General features: G+C 44.6%; 1 pseudogene; it reads right to left on the reverse strand.

The window, feature by feature from the left end:
* LOC109841201 overlaps positions 1-5356 on the reverse strand; it is a 5961-nt pseudogene extending 605 nt beyond the window's left edge.

A 5362-nucleotide genomic window follows, 5' to 3' on the forward strand; every position in this document is an offset into this window, starting at 1 on the left:
GAGTGTGTGCGCTTTTAGAAATTAAAGCTATAAGGATTCATAAGAAAACCACAATCAAGAGGAAATCCATGAAAAGCTTTTTTTTCCTCTTCTTGTGTGCATGTGAAAGGAAAAACAGAGGCATCAAGTCTCCAGTAAATGAAGCACAAATCCCATGTCATAATTTGTGTTATAATAAGAAGTATCAGTTCCCTAGTGAAGAATACAAACACGTGGGAATGATCTCAAAAATTGTTAAGGCTCACCAGAAATTCCCAAAACTTTGAAGTTTACATGCTACATATAATAGATCTATAACTGGCCTCCAAATATATTAAACAAGCTGGTGTAATCTATCATGAATTATTTCATTTAGTTGATGGTGATATATCCTTGTTGATTCAATAGCTTTCCTCAATTCTCAAAGTTTTACCGGTAAATCCCATCAGCATACTGCGAAGGAGCATGCAGAAACATCACCTAGCATGTGGTACGCTAGTGTACGGAAGCATTTAAATGTAGTTAAGAATATCAGTCAATGTTTAATCTCAATTTGGCCTCCAAATTCTACAGTTTAGTTTTAGAGGTATGAAAATTTTAAGAATTGTTAAGAGCATCAGTCAAAGATCTCCCAAATTTTACCTAGCCATCTCAGCTCGCCTCTTCGCCTGCTCAGCAATCTCAGACAACTCTCTGTTCTTGTCATTGAAGAGGCCAGAATTATCACCCTTGTGAAGCCCGTGAAGCGTTCTCTGAGCAAGAGCCCACTGCGCCTCCCTTTGCTCTTTTCCGTAATCCTTCTTTGTTGTGAATGCCGTCTGCATTTTCCAATTCCATTTGAGAAACAGAAGACACTAACTTAGCGAAAATAAATGTCACAAGAATCAACAATGACCTTGTTCTCGAGGAGTCTTCGCCAAGCTTTCCCGCTCAGACTGTAGCGGATCATGAACTTAAGGATATCAAGTGGAATGTAGAAGACGATGCTATAGAGCCATATGACTCCTGCCCATCCCCATCCACAACCTTCAATGCGAGCAAAGCCCCAGTGTGCATATACTGCAATAATTGTAGCCACCTGCACAAATAAATAAAAAGATCATAATCTGATAGAAATCATAAAAAGTTATTCAATGGCAATTTTTTTCGCTTGAACTATTACTACCAGTTGTGCAGCTGCGAAGGCACCAAGAAGCAAAAGACCGGGGCGCTCAACATAGGACCAACTCCTTGCTCGAGTGACAAAGATAAGAGCTTGGCTCACTATGCTAACTTGAAGATACAAAGCTGCAATAAGCTGCTCATCCTCTTCTCTAATCGATCTTACTCCAAATTTGTCCTGCAAGAAAAAAGATTTAGGAATTATTGTTGAAGACATCAAACTTAATACTTGAACTATACGAGGAGCTCGAAAATTCCTACATTTGGATTCTGCAGGTTAGGCAAAATCCTAGGACAAAAATCGTGACACACTATTTCTATGGTCTACCATACCATATATGCTGCAAATTGTTAAGATACCAAGATATTTTCCTATGCTTGCAGAAATAATAGCAATGAAGCTACGGTTCCTCTATAGGATCACTCACCGAGAAGAAGTCAGTATCCCGTGCAAGCCAGAAGAAAATTACTGTCATAACGGCGAGGTAAGTACCCAGAACAACACCAGTAGCAAAAATCTCCTTTAGCTTCCATGAGTCTGGAACTGGTGAAGGTTTCACTCGATCTTTCGAAATAGTCATAATAGTCCCATCATTTAGGATAGCAATGATAAGAACCATGAATGGAGAGAAATCAAACTTCCAGATAAGTGCAATTAGCAAGAATCCCAGAACGACTCGAATGGTGATGGAGACGGCATAGATTGTGTAATTCTTCATCCTCTGGAAGATTGCACGGCTAGTGAGCACGGCATGAACTATGACACCGAGTCCAGGCTCGGTCAGAACAATGTCAGATGCACCACGAGCAGCATCGGTGGCATCAGCCACAGCTATGCCAATGTCGGCTTTCTTGAGGGCAGGGGCGTCATTCACACCATCACCAGTCATGCCACAGATGTGCTTTCTATCCTGGAGGCGCTTCACGATTTCGTATTTGTGCTCTGCAAATTTTGGTTTTTTTTTAATATTGATATATGAATTACCATGTAACTTGCACCAGTAAGCATATAATTCCAAATTTACTTTACTATCCACTTAATGATGTGTGTAGATAACTCACAAATAAGGTCTTCCAATTTTTACAATGCGATGATGAACATAGAAGAGCAGCTTAATAATACCTCAGCCGCAGGTATTTGGGCAATGAGTACTGCTCCTATTTTCTCTCAAATATTAAAAAAAAAAAGCACTGACTACTATTTTTAGGTACGTTGGCAACAAGAATAGACCAATGATAAATGCCAAATGAGGTATTTTTAAGTATTGTGACAAAATATGAAAACCTTACAAGGATGACTCTGCGAAAGCCCACACGAAGAATTGTGTATTATCAACTTTTAGACGCTCAAATTTCAGAAGGAAAAACAAAGGTGTTCAGAATGGGGAAAGCATTAGCACACATGAAGGGAATCACGGGGTATTTCCTTAAACTTTTCCTAGGGGAATAACTGAGTATGTGCATTTGAATAGACCGCAAGTAGGATAAAGAAATTAGAAAAATTATTTTCTTCAGTTAAAAGGTAAAACTTCAACGTACAATTCAACCGCTGCATTCTTGATTTAATAACGAGTAAAGTATGCACCTTACGAAAAATCTACACTGTGAAGAACCTAGTAGAACGTAATGTTTCTTCTGTAACCTCAAAATCTTCAGTATAAGAAAAATCAAAGCCAGTATATTACCTGGGAAGACTCCAGCGAAACCATCAGCCTTCTCGATAAGCTCATCAATTGGAATACCGGTAACGTCATTGTTCTTCTCACCGAGGAGGGCGGAGGAAGGGTACATGTTGGTCCCCATACCAAGCCTCCTTCCTGTTTCCTTCCCAATGGCGAGCTGATCTCCCGTGATCATCTTCACATTGACTCCAAGGTTGAGGGCCTGGCGAATGGTCTCAGCGCTGTCGTGCCTTGGGGGATCGAACAGAGGAAGAATCCCAATGAACTGCCACGGCTTGCCTGCAGACTCCTTGTTTCCCTCTGGCACCTCTTGTCTAGCAACACCCAGCGACCGGAGGCCTCGGTCAGCAAACTTCTCGATGATGACATGGGCTTTCTTTTTGACGTCCTCCCTCAAGTTGCAGAGTTCAATGATCTGGCACAAGCAGTTGATGTTGCAAATCAAATGCCCGAAAGCTAGACAACCGGGTTAATTGTGGACAGACCCCCGTCACCGAATTGGAAGGGAAAACCAATTTCTTGTTGAAAGGTATGTTGTTGTTTAGTAAAACTTTCTATAAACCCCGTAGGAGTTCTATTGTTACGGGTAGACCCCTCGAAAGAGCTCTGTTGTTGTAGGTAGAACCCCTGAGTGAAAATCTAATGTTTTGGACATATCGACCCTCTGAGAAGGGTCAAAAAAATTTCACTCGGGGTGTCTGTATGCAACAATAGAACTACAGGGGTAGGTTCAATTTCGCGATAGTATCGTCATAGATCAATGCATGACTAGGCAAGCCAGTATTCTTTTACCTGCTCAGGAGCACCTTTGCTAGCCCGGTGCCAGTTACCAGAGGGATCGATGTATGTGATGGCTGTGCGCTTCTCCACCGGATTGAACGGCAGGAAATGGACCTCTTGAATGCCAGCACGGGCCTGTGCATATAAATACGAAATTAATATAACCCTAAATAACTTGTCGAACGTACGAAGATAAATGATGGTAGTGATCGAGGTTTACCTCCTTGGGGTCTGCTAGCATGCCCACAATGCAGGCATCAATCGCATCTTGATTTTCGACCCTGGAAGCCCTTGCTGCATACAGAATCACCATATCTTTATCCATGTCCTTTACAAACACCTGGCGCATGATGATAAAAAAACATGCATAAAACAGTGAGTACCAGCTAGCGCCAGGAACAGTTTGGCAGAAACATTTGGTGTTTGTTATGTGCACGAGTACCTCGATCATGTTTCTGTCGACGGTGAGCTTGTTGAGGGTGAGGGTCCCGGTTTTATCGCTGCATAGCACGTCCATTCCGGCCATCTCCTCAATCGCGGTCATCCTCTTCGTGATGGCCCCTTGCTCTGACAGCCTGTGTGACCCAATAGCCATCGTCACCGATAACACGGTGGGCATGGCGATCGGAATTCCTCCGATGAGCAGCACGAGGAGGTTATCGATTCCGTCCCTGTACTTCCGGTGCTGGATCGGGTACATCACCACAATCTCCACCAGCATTCCCACCGCAATGGAGCAGATGCAGAAATTACCAATGGCCGTGAGCACCTGCACAACATCAAGAAACAGCACCATATAACTCGATTGAGTATCGACACAGCAAACAACGTTTTATGATTCACTTCACGGGCAACAAATATCACGGGATGCGTCAGTCACGACATAAAATCAACGTTGGAACGAGGAGGACAACCTGCTGGAAGTGGCCGACGTTGTTGGTGCTGTCGACGAGGTGAGCGGCCTTGCCGAAGAAAGTGTGGACCCCGGTGGCGATGACGACCGCCTCGATCTCCCCCTGCTTGCACGTGGACCCCGAGAACACCTCCTCCCCGGGGTTCTTGGTGACAGGCAGAGACTCCCCGGTGAGCGCAGACTGGTCGATCTTGAGGGGGTCCCCCTCAAGGAGCCGAGCGTCCGCGGGCACGATGTCGCCAAGCTTGATGCTGATGATGTCCCCGGGGACGAGGATGGCCGCGTCCTGCTCGGACCACCTCCCGTCCCTGAGCACCTTTGTCTTGGGGGCGAGGCCGGCCATGAGGGCGGCGGCGGCGTGCCATCACGGCCGCGATCTCCATCACCCACGACAGAGGGTTCCACATGAAGCCCAGGAACTTGAGGAACTTGCTCTCCTGTTGATCAAAAAAAATAAAATAAAATTAGCCAACATTAATCGATAAATGATGTGCAGGGTTTGATGATGGTTCTGACGGCAAACTAAGGCACCTCCTTCTCTTCGAGTTTGTTGGGGCCGAAGATCTGGAGGCGCTGCTCGCCATCGCTGGTGCTGAGTCCTTCCTTCGAGCACTTCAGTTGTTGGAACACCTCCTCCAACGGAATCCTCTCCTGAATACCCCCCGGGCCCAAAAAAATAAAAAACAAAAAAAAAATAAGGAAAAAAAAAGCTTTTTTTTAAAATAAAAAAAACAACAAGAATTAATTCAAGAAGAGGAGGAGGGGGGGATGCAGGATGCTGACGAGATCGACGTTCTCATTCTTGATGTTCTCCAGAGAGATGGCGGCCATCTCGTGATGCGGCGGC

The sequence above is a fragment of the Asparagus officinalis genome, chromosome 5 (assembly GCF_001876935.1).
Source record: "Asparagus officinalis chromosome 5, Aspof.V1, whole genome shotgun sequence".
Lineage (NCBI taxonomy): Eukaryota > Viridiplantae > Streptophyta > Magnoliopsida > Asparagales > Asparagaceae > Asparagus > Asparagus officinalis.